This window comes from Platichthys flesus, chromosome 1, assembly GCF_949316205.1.
Source record: "Platichthys flesus chromosome 1, fPlaFle2.1, whole genome shotgun sequence".
In the NCBI taxonomy this organism is placed as follows: domain Eukaryota; kingdom Metazoa; phylum Chordata; class Actinopteri; order Pleuronectiformes; family Pleuronectidae; genus Platichthys; species Platichthys flesus.
This window is the reverse complement of record NC_084945.1, coordinates 4,019,310-4,031,598: the sequence shown is the minus strand read 5'-3', so window position 1 is coordinate 4,031,598 and position 12,289 is coordinate 4,019,310. Positions and strand designations below refer to the sequence as shown.

The window sequence follows — 12,289 nt, the reverse complement described above, 5'->3', positions numbered from 1 at the left end:
TTTCTCCATCACATATCAAGGCACAGCTGTTGGGCACAATTTGGGGTTCAGTGTCTCGCCCCAGGTCGTTCCACCGAGTGGAATGGAGGAGGCCGGGGATCAAACCGCAGACCGTTTGGTCAGTGGACGAACCACAGCCACCCCTGTGGGTTTCCACTGAAGCCACATTTTATTGGTCGGCCGATAAAAACTACAAACATGAGCAGACGTACAGGAATCTTCATCAGTTTGCTCATGTGCATCAATATAAACACTTTTCTCCGAGTGAATTAACAATGCAGAGATAATAAGAAGCATTTATGTTTTACACTGAGACAATTATCTTATTTATCTTGTTAATAAAAGATCTGTATGTGTAGTTGTATTTGTGATTTCTTTCCATTTATAGTTGTATTATTTATATCAAAGCCTCAGCTACATTTCTTTGTTTTAAGGGTTTGATAAAAATCTAAGGAATCTAATTCATTTTTAACAAACCTTATTTTTTCAAATTCTTTACCCCTTTAAATCAGTATCTGTCCCTATTGGTCGTGCAGTCGTTTTCACTTTCACACAGTCAGCATGAGTTTCCTTAGAAATGTGTTGTGTTGCTTCACGATGCAGCCATGTTCACTTTCTCAGAGTCACTGGTCTTCCCTGATGGAATTCACTCCTCGCTGGTCTCTACACTGGACAGTCATGTGACCATGCACGCTCTGTCGCTTCAGCAGAAACTGATTGGTCATCTCTTTATTGGGGGGGGGGGGGGGTGCAGAATGAGCAGACGGAGCACAATCACCGGAGCGGCCGCCGCGCTCCCGTCTGCACGTGGCAGATCGCGATTGCAGTTAAGATTCATTGTGCTGCACCGTGCTGGATTGTGCTGTGCAGTTGTGTGTTGAGGCGACATTTGTGCTGCGCTCACGTGTTTTTTTGTGGGTGGCCTGCTACCGATTCATCACGATGCACGTTCCAGCTGCCCGAGGTCTTTGCAGTGTAAAGACTTGTTTCTCTCTTCTCGGTCTTCTGTGAATCTCCAATTAGGGAAATCACAAAAAGGTCAAAAGGAGAAGAAGGAAGTTCCTCATATTGTAGAGCTGTGGGTAGTAACTGCAGGAGAAAAAGAATTTCACAGAGAAATAAAGCAGAATAATGAAATTCAGTTAAAGATTTTCAGGGATCCTAATGGTTATGGTCGGGCTCCCAGTCCACCACTTTGGCTCAGACTGAAATATCTCAACCACTGTCCAGGGATCAGATTCCTACAGACTTAGGTTGTCGCCCAAATATTCCTCTGGTGCAGCCGTCACGATGGGATTATTGATTTGGACTTGTCAACAAGGAGATTGCTTAATTTGGTAAAGATCCACTGAGGTGTGTCGATGAGCCCTGACACGCGATCCCCCCCCACTGTCCCCACAGCATCAGTGTTTTCACTTCAGTAAAACACATCCACTGGATCCCTGCTAACTTTATCAAAGACGTCCATTGTTCAAATGAATTCCCATGAAATTGTCTTTTCACATGAATTATAAAAATCTCTCTTCATCCCCTAAATGTTTGAGAGCTTTGCAAGTTTGCAGTTCTGAGGGAAATCGGTTGACAGATTTTGGGGTAAATTCCCTTGAAATGATCTTTTCACAACTTTCCCCTCAGGATGAATTAAAACCTCTTTGTTCATCTGTTCACTTTTCATCTGACACCAAAACATTTATTCGTCCGATAAAGCTGCGAATCTCACGACTCTCCCACCAGCAGTATGAACTGTATGGTTTTTAGTGCTGATTATAATGTTCTAGCAGGTGAACACATTAAAACCAGGATGTTTAAACACAGTAAACTCTGCAGCTGCACAACATCAGCAGTGTCATCGTGAGCATGTTGGTTTTCTAACTTTAATATTCAGCATCAAAATCACAACCACTTTGCCAAAGTTCTTCCTCGCAGCTGTTAGCACGGACCTAGAACCACAACCACAACAGATGTTCCTAGCAGTGACTCGTCGTGTTTGCACGTTATGCTTCAAGACACTATTAGAATTATTAATAGATTTTTATCCTACTGTTACAACTGTTTATACCGGGCACATGTTTTGACGGCTCAGGTTTCTTAAGGTCCAACGTACAGCTATTAAAAGCCAACTGGAAATGAGCAGAAATAATCCAGTACATCAGATTTGTTATAAATGTCAGAAAAAGGGAGTAAATAGGAAGTAAATAGTGAGTAAATATATATTGTTTCTTTCTATTGCTTTTCTTATGTGTGTAGTATTTACTGTGTTTTTGTGTTTTTGTGTTTTTGTGTTTTTGTGTTTTCATGTTTTTATGTTTCTATGTTCATTGCATGCACCAATAACCAGAGCAAATTCCTTCGAGGTGTAAACCTGCTTGGCAATAAATACTTTCTGATTCTGATTGTGATTCTGATTCTGATTCTGAAGTATCATACAAACAGTTTAGTTTGTAAATATTTAAAAATAATTTCTCATATCAGGCTCAATTAGCTGCTGTTCTGCTCGTTGTATCACTTACTGGACATTTCTTATACCGATGTATTTAGTATCCTGACATACTGTTTCCATATATCTGTAGAATATATCTGTTTCTATTCATTTTGGTTTTATTCCTGAACAAGTGAAGACATAATTCACTATATAAACTATTTTAAGGTGGCAGAGAGTGCTAGGTTTGATTTGTGGCCTTTACAACATGGATTCCAACAGCTGGCCCAGTTTGTGCCTGAAACATAAAATCACATGGTCCAGAGAAACAGAATATTCTCCTCCACTGACCGTCCATATTCTCAGTTTGTCACAATCTCACCAGCACCATATTTTGGCAGATCTGTGACCGTTTGGAACATACTGAGTGTGCAGATGGACGGAGCACAGATGAATAATGCTGCCTGAGTTCAGGACTTTCTATATGGACATTCTGATTTATTTATTTTTTTATCCAGTCTATCTCTGGGTTTTCACAGCTGTGACTGCAAGCTGCCGTCCTCCATGGAGGGAGCAGGCGCTGTGATTCAACTGCACACTTAGAGAAATTAAAATCAGGCCACAAAGACTGAAAATCCAAAGCTCCGGTTTCTCTACACGCATCCCAGTTCGTGTGGATTTTGTGATTTTAGAGATATTTTTGGTCAAACTGGACCAAATTTGAGTTTTCTTGAATGTTATTTTCAAGTTTCACACCAATTTCGAGACCATATTTGAACTTACGCCTTAAAATGTGGCCTTTCCTCCAGCTCCTGCTCGACAAATACAGGCCCCACATGAAAAGAGAATATCTCTGCCACCACTGGTTCTATGAGACGTATGATAAGTGAAGCAGAGCAAAGTTAAAGAGGTTGAAGAAGTGACTTGCTTGTCTGCCAGTGACGGATTAGATTCCAAGCACATTGTAGAAAAAGATTAGAATCTGGATCTATTAGCCTGAAAATCAATAGCACTACGCTTGTTGTGATCCTTTCTATTTATTGACGATTTGATGATTCCCTGGGCTGAACTTTTTCACTGTTTCTGTTTGCAAAATTGAGAGGAGAGGAGATAAAACATTTGATTAGTGAAGTCTTTGTGAACTAATCAGTGTTTTATGAACTTGGGATCAGATCCAAAATTAAATCTGCCATCAAAACGCAGCCCTGCGTGTTCCCGGGGACAATTCCCATGATGCACAGCTTCCTGCGCTTCCGTGCGAGCTGCATTATAGGTCTTGATTTTTATTCTTGTTCCTTTAATCTGAAGAAAACGTCTGAAACGGTTTAAAAGAAAAAAGCAATATAAGTGTAGAAAAGCTGTGATTGCCTTTAGGGCATTGTTTACTTTGATTATGCATTCTTCAGGAGCAGTGGGCGGTGCTCAGCTGCGCCTCACATCACAGCTCCACCATAACTCTAATCACACACAATAAAGTTGACGGCAGAATGTTGCTCAGCTGCACACGCGTGCTCGGTGCAGAGGAGTCTGTGGATGTGGCTGGTTGCTGAAGAGCCGGGAACACGGCACCGGCAGCCTGAACGTCCTCTTTCTCTCAGAGGCTCTCATCGGAGTGGAAGGCTGGTCGCTGCTGCAGGCCGCTGCAGACACATGGTGCCCGACACAGATGGTGGAATAGGGCTGAACTCAAAACAGCATCTGAGTCATTATGACATTTGTGCCATAAGTTATGATTTTCTTCGCATGGAAATCAAACACTGTTGCAACGGATCCGCAGACACATGCAGATCCAGCCTCTGCATCCTTCCCCACGTTGATGTTTGTTGATGTAGAACTGCCGACTTGTGAATGACACCGAGCGGGCTTCGCTGAATAATCCTCTTGCTGGCGCACAAAGGCAGAACTTAAGCTGCCACAGTGAATGCTAAGTCTCTCCAGCCTGGCATGCGCTGGACCCGTTCACACCCCGGCACTCCGACCCGCTCACACTGGCCTGTCTCTTCACTCGACACAAACACATGTTTTCGCCGAGGTGCCACTGGAAAGATACAGACTGTTATCTATCAAAATGGAGCCGGCAGGAAGTCGGTCTAATCTCGGGGCTGCATCCCACTTGGTTATTTATGTCACGCAGACACATGCTGCACAGAAATGCACACAATCCCTCTGTATTAGTTAAGATAAAAAGCACAAGCCTGGAGGGACCTCAGCCATAAATTATCACCAGTCCCAACACCAATCCTCATATCACACGGAGGAGCGTGCAGGAGGCCGGGACCACGATAGAAATTGATGAAACAACACAACAGTCGAACATATCCCTCAGAAACACAGACTGCCCCCATCAGTCGCCACAAGCGTAAGTGCACAGGAGAAGATAGTCGTTTGAAATGAATCAGCATATTTGCTGGTGACAGGTTGAAACCCGACGCTTTTTAAGAAATGGGGATTAATCTGAATCCCTTCATGGTTTCAGGACAGATAGACCTGCTGTAGTTTAACAAATGTCATCATTATATGAAGACGTGTCTGGGCTTGTCAGAAGGTTACACTGTCATTGATTAAATACAAGGTGCAACCTACAGCAGGGGTCAAACATATTCTATTGTTTTTATGAGGGATTAATATCTCCATTGATTTGTTTTTGGAATAATCTACCAGTAAAGTGTCTATCTAATATTTCCAGAAGTCTCTGTCTGTAACCCCTCCTCTTAATGGGTCCACACATGGCAGGTATATCGTTATTGGCCAATGGAAGTGCAGCTTGGTTGAATTTGAACATGTGATACGTTCAATACTGATAAATTCATTTGATGAACAGGTGACTGGCGCTCTGTGGCAGCTGCAGCTGAGACACTTCAATGTAAGTGACGTTGTCCATAACGTTCACAACAATGGGTTCATTCACAACAACAACAACAACAACGACTGATTCTCCAGTTCGGAAAGAAAGAAACATCTGCACCCAGGATCCCTACAGGACAAGTGAACGACCCATCCCACACAGGCAAAGTTTGCCACTTATCCTAGAAAAAGTCAAAAGATGCTCATCACATTGTCCCAGAGCCCAAGGTGACGTCTTTAAATTATAAACTACAAAACCCAGCTATAGTTGATATTGGTTTTCAGAGGTCAGTCCGGACCCTAGGCCCTCAGGGCTGACCTGGAACCAGTACAGGTTTGGATCCACGTGTTATTCAGTCACTCGGGGCCCGGTCAGGTCCTGTTCTATTACCACAGATCCTGGGTCTGATTTACCTTTTGTGCAAAAACTGTCATCCATCACCGTGACAATAAGTGGATCAAGGGTGGAGTAAGTTGGGAGCGGAATAATAGAAAACCTGGAGGATGGATTAAATGTCTGATTCAAGGATTCTGGATTCTGCGCGGGTCGGGTCCAAGCTTTAAATGATGGACAGGTCCAGGTTGGTTTTGGGTGAAGATTTTTGGACCCATGAAAAACAACCAAGGACAGATTTTCTTCTTTTAAAACAGTTTCTCTAAAATCCAGACTTGGTTGCAACTTTGTTTGTGGTTGACCCATAACCCAAGGAGAAGGAAGTGAATTCTGAATCCTAGTTTGACAGACAGGACATTTGACACAAAAATGATTCAAAAAGCAGGACCGGTTGTGTAACTGGTCCTTAAGGCTATTGACATCCCAGTATGCTTAGTGTTGTAAGTAAAAACCTTGGCAGACCCAGTTGTTCGTTTTTTTTTGGCTGCTGTTGCTCGAATAAGAAATCTCTGACATTTATAGAGAGCTGATTATCTGAGTATATTATCGTATCTTCTGTGAATTACATGATTTGACTTATGGCTAGAAAATGCAGCTGAAGTGATGATGCCGGGAAGATATATGGACGACGTGACCACCTGCGAGGAACAGATGTGCATCCTGAATTATTCCACTCTGACGTCTCCAGATGCAAGAAAAGAAGCAACAAAAAAACCCTGACACGACACTATGAATCAACTCACTACAAACGTGTGTGTGAGGTGTGAGGAGGCAGCTTGTCAAGACAAATCCAGGGAGCAGCACGGTGACGGAGCTGCATCGCTAAAGCTGCACTTAATGTTTGAACCGGCTCTTTGACGCAGCAGGTTGTGCAGGGAACAAAAGCGTTGAGAGAAAGAAAACCTTGGACGTGGACAAATGAGTCACAGCTCACCCTGTTCCAGAACCAGAGGTTTGACTGCATGAGTGTCACGCATGAAACGTAATCTATTCGCCCCCAAATGGGCTTATTTTCCCACAGTGACGGCTTCTGTCAGGGGCCGTTCAGGTGAGTGGTCCTGGCCCTGTTTACCTCCACTCGCTCCCTCGGCCGGCAGGTGAATGCCAAAAGAAGCTACGCCTGTCGGAGCGATCACTTCTCTCACGCTTCGGTGTCTCTGTCGTGATGACAGACGAGTGTTAGAGGAGAGGCGACAAATCCAAATCCACGGGACGCGACATCTCACAGAGTTGTGGCCACAGCATGGAAATCATGTTTACCCGCCTGGCAGTTTATATTGGTCACCGTGTCTGGGCCCCACGGTGATTCTTGGGAACGATGTTACTCACCCACCTTTAAAGTTCAAGCAGTTTGGAAAAAAAAAAATAGCCAAATCGAGTGGAGTTTTTACAGAAACTTAAAGTTCAGTGTGGCAGCTCAGGTAGTTTGCGGTGGCCCAGTGCCCTATCGAGACACTTACTGGTGTGTGTGGCATCCAGTAAGTGTCTCAGCAGCTACCAGAGCATCGCAGGGCACTGGGAGTAACACAGGCTGTGGAATTGAATGCATTGCAGTTAGAATAATTACAACAGCCGTAAATCTTGTTTGTAAAAGCATGGCTGAAAATGAATCCTGCACACACCACACCATGCACACATTCTCCTACCAGCTGAAATGGCACTGCAGCAAATGATTCACTTCACAATTTAATCATCAGCCTACCCCCCCCCCCCCCCCCACCCCCCTCAAACCCAATCAAACAGGCTATAGGTGAAATGTGATGTGCAGGCTCGGCTCGTCCCGTGCTAGCCCACAGGATGACAGGGGGGGGGGGGGGCTCATTTTTAAACCCCTCAGACTGTGTCCTTCGTTTTACAGACGGGTCGTAAAAGGCACCGGGCGTGACTGTGTGAGTGTTCACTCGAGGACCGGTTCAGCTTTTGAGTGGGAATGCTTCTCTGGCTGCAGCAGCCCGAGCAATTTCAGATGTGACGGCAGCTCCCTCTCCCCATTTCAACCAACACACACACACACACACACACAGACAGACACACACACACACAAGTGTTTTCAGCATCAGGGCATTTTCAGCACCTCCCACTGCCGGACAGCTCCTGTTCACGTGCATTATATTTGAGAGAAATAAAAAAAAAAGGAGGGTAGAGGGGTGAATGGGGGGGGGGGGGGGCATGTACTGTCAAAGCAACAACTGCAGGACCTGACAGCTTGAATCTCCTGGATAATCTGCTCATGCAGGCTGTGCCGAGGAGAAACAGCAACCTCCTTTCTGCTGGAGGTGAACGCGTCGCCCACGGGCTGCTCCTGCCCGCTGTGCAGACACACACGGGTCAACGTGCAGCAGCCGATATGAGGAGCTTTTATTTCCTTTGCCCCACGAGCCAACTCGAAGCCCCCCTTCCTGTGGGCCAGTCTGCCCACCTGGCCAATCCGGCACTGCAATCGTGTATGCTGAGAATACCTGAACTGAATTTGAATTACCACATGACGTAGCCCCCCCTCCCACCCCCTGATTCTCCTCCTCTGTAGCAGTAATGTCCTCCTGGTAACGGGGACTGTTCCAGACAGACCCACACAGGGGCTCAAACACACAATTTGTTGCACCAGCTAACACCCCCTCTCCTCCTCCTCCACCTCCTCCTCACACACACACACACACACCTCCTCAACCTCTCTTCTGTCTCTATCAATCTTTTTCTCTCTGTGCATCACATTCACACACAAACACACACACACATACGCACGCACACGCACAAGAACGATAGCGACCATAAGGAGGTGAAAAGAGGACATTTCTGGAGAAAAGTCTCGTCTCATGGAAGTGTGAGTGATCCAGCCACACACCACGGGTTAAATGGCGATGAGTAATGGGGATGTTACAGCAGCATGTCACACCGAGCAGCCTCCGGATGCAGTGAGACAACACAAAAAAAAAGAGAAAACACACACTTACGCATTTTCTCGAATAAATGAAATCGAGGTTGAGAGCAGTGCGGGAAAAATCAGCAGCAGGGCCCCGGTCCCCGTGTCCAAGATCCGCTGCGCCGTGACCGAGGCACAAATCTCCATGTGCAAAGGGACCTGGAGGCTGCTGCAGTCCGCGTCTCCCTCCGCCACAAGTCGAGGCGCTCGCCTGCGAAAAAATGCCAAACATTCAGGAAAGAGTTGCGCGGATCTGCGGTGCCGCCACGATTCCCTCGGATGTGCGCGATGAAAACCTCCACACCCCCCACCCACCCCCCTCCTCGGATGACCAGCAGCAGCAGCAGCAGTGGCCTGGTGCCTGGAACCTGGAGATATTCCTCTGGACTGAGGAGGAGGCGATCCTGCAGAGTTTCACATGGGGGGGGATCAAGTCTGTAAAGGCCCCTTCTCCTCTCTCTCTCTCTCTCTCGCTCTCCCAGCACCCCTCCGTCCAAAGCCAGTCACTGTCCAAAATTGACTCCCACTGGTGGTTTCCTCTTTTCCTCTCCAAAAACAAGAATAAAAATCCCCCACACAGAAAGAGCAAAGAACAGGAGAAAAAAAAAAACAAAGTGCGCTAATTCGTCCGGATCGCAGCGCCTGGATGCGTCTTTACGCGCATCATCGTTCTCTATGAAATGAAGATCAGCTGCTGCCTAATTCACAGCCCTGCCGATAAGGTCAGCGCGGAGAGGTGCGGGAGCGTCCTGCGAAAGAAGAAGAAGAAGACCTGAGGACGCCTATTGGATCAAAATTTAGGATATCCGTCCCACCGCAGCCATCACACGCGTCGCATCAGCACCAATGGCTTGTCATCGGCTGCGGAGCGTACGGTGCGCGGCGTTTTCCATCAAGACGAAGGGGCGAGAATCCGCGAGACGCCGCTTCCGAACCTCGGTGTATTAATTACATAAGCGCGGCTATACTGGGGACGATTCCTGCGCGTGTGTGCGATCCGCGCGGCGTGGACGCGGCGGCATCGTCCGTGCGCTGCAAATGAAGCGTGCTCCTGCCACCGGCTCCTAATGGCTGCAGCCCCCACGAGCGCGCTGAAATCACGGTCCCCGGGCACAGATCTGCGTGTGCACGGAGTCACGTGTGTGTATGTGTGTGTTCGTGTGTGTGTGTGTGTGTAAGTGAGTGTTAAAGGCGAGTGTTAGTGCAGGTGCGCGCCCCGTGTAGGCGTGAGCGTGTTCGCGCATCGCCCAGGGACCACTTTAACTTTGACCACTTTGCGCGCCCGTCCATCTGCCCATTTAAATCAGCCAGAGGTCGTTAATTATCAGGGATCAATAGCATTAACGCTTAAAGCCCCAGATCTTTGAGTGTGTGCGTGTGTGTGTGTATGTGTGTGTGTGTTGTGGAGGGGGGGCGGGGGTGCGCGGCCACGTGTGATTCAGCTCTTGATGAGGTATGGTTGCCACCTACAGGCGTCAGTCTCCATCCAGTCAGACAACACAGGACCACGTCCACCCACCGCCTCCTCATGCAACATGTAGAGCTCTCCTCCACATGAACAGCTGGGACACAGCAGCGTGTCCACCATGTAATAACGATTAATGCGGTGGACTTACTGGAACATTACATTACTTCCCCACCTGTTATTTTCAATCAGCTTGTATTCATGGGAGCTTCTGCTGCTCACTGATCTACAGGCGATGGTCATTTGAAAGGAGAAGGAGGTTCCGTGACTTTGCCGACCTGCAGGTAGACAAGAGGGTTCATTCCATCTGAGACGAGCATCCTGTCTCATTAGGGGACATAATGGACCACAATTCAGAGACGTGACAGAGTGGCTCTTGGCCGCCGAGGTCTAACTGCTGAGTGAGACACAGGCAGAGAACAGGGATGAATATAAATCATTCATATGATGGAAATGTATCACATATTGTTTTGATCACACATACACACTAAAAGAAAAAATCCAATGAGAGACTCTGAGGAACCTGAGGTGAGTATTTACACTTTATCTACACGAGCAATGGTGGGAAACAATGAGGATGAAATGCCAGAGAAACAACATGGAGGAGACGCCTCCCTACGAGGAGCCGGTGGACTGTTCCTCCAACGCTTCACCATCACCAGATCACCACATCACCAAACTGATGGGGGGGGGGGGGGGGGGGGGGGTCGTGGAGCAACATGCTGGACATGTCGTCATCGTCAAAACACCAAATGAAGAAATTAGTTTCATTACATCAGGGTTGATTAATCGTTTTATCTATGAAATGTGAGCGACAACTTTATTACAGTGTAATGATGCCGTTCCATAGTGACGTTATCAGGATGTCATTAATACAGTGTGATGACAGATGATCTGGATAAGCTGCGAATCGTGTCTCTAATTGCATTGGATGCAAAGTTTATGCATTACTGTGTGACATAATTTTCATAATGACACAATATCGCCATTCCCATCAGCCATTATTCAGCCCTCATATTGAAATGGAAGGTTCCCAATCCCATCATATAATCATCACTTGTGTTTTCTTATCCATATAGGTTTATCTAATGATCGTGGGATGCACACAAAATGCAAATATGAATGATGGACTTGATGAGGAATAACTTCCTTATCAATATAAGGTTTAAAGTGTCTCTCTATCATTTGCAGATACAACTTGAAAAATAAACATTTCAGACCAAATATTTGGTTGACCTTGAGTTTGACCTCTGAAAAGTCGAACTCCAAAAGTGAATCATCTGGAGATACTTTCCAAAGACACATCCCATAAAGTTTAGGAGAAGTTTGTCCTTTCATTGTTGAGTTGTTTGTTACAGAGACACACAACAAGAAGGATGAAATTTGTCACAACTTCCCAAAGCCCAAGTTGTTGAGTCTAAAGTATGAAGATATTTAACCCCTTATTGCCTGAATTAATTTCCAATTATATAAAAAATATATTATTGGTGTTTTTGGCCTCTCATACAGATGCTAAATTAAGTGGAGATTGTTAATTTCAATATAGCATATACAATAGATATAAATTTAGGTATGAGGCAAATTAGCGACATTAGGCATAATGGGGCATAACCTAAATTTAAGAAATTTTGGTATGTAGATTATTATATTGATGCTGCTTTTACTTGAAATTGAATAACAACATATGTTTTCTGTACAATCATTGCTGTTCCATCATCACAGTATTTCAAATACAGCTTAATACCTCAAAATAACTTTGCTGCACAGTCCCAAAGGGCTAGTATGTATTTTCCACTCCAACCACTAGATGGCGGAAGAGTGCTTCCAATACCTTCCTTGGTATGTGTAGTATTTGCACCATCAGGCACAATCGTCACCTCGGCAGGGTTAAGATCGGAATGGGGTTCGATGCAAATTTGCGACATTCGTCTACAAGGGGTTGAACAGGTTGGCTTGAGAACAAGCGTTTCACAATAAAGTCTCACTGAGGCTGAAAAGGTTTTTGAAAAAACAAATAATCGAACAAGAAATCAATCAATCCATAATTATTTGTTCTTGCACCTTTCAAAGTGTGTTTGTATTCGATGAGAAGTCAGGGATCACCACCACTGTCTGTACGTGGCTACATCCCAATCCTCCATCCAGTAGATATCTCCATGTGGACGGCCTGGGCATCACACAAAACGATGACATCATCAGTGTTTGAAAAGTTAGTGTGGCTGCAAATCACTTAAATGATTTATCTGT

General features: G+C 45.6%; 1 protein-coding gene across 1 annotated transcript in view; it reads right to left on the bottom strand.

The window, feature by feature from the left end:
* lrrc4cb (leucine rich repeat containing 4C, genome duplicate b) overlaps nt 1-9,204 on the bottom strand; it is a 40,410-nt gene extending 31,206 nt beyond the window's left edge. Inside the window, exon 1 of the mRNA XM_062393811.1 lies at nt 8,609-9,204. The gene's annotated coding sequence lies outside the window, so the exon portion shown is untranslated. The remainder of the gene's footprint in view (nt 1-8,608) is intronic.
* Nucleotides 9,205-12,289: the final 3,085 nt, after the last annotated feature.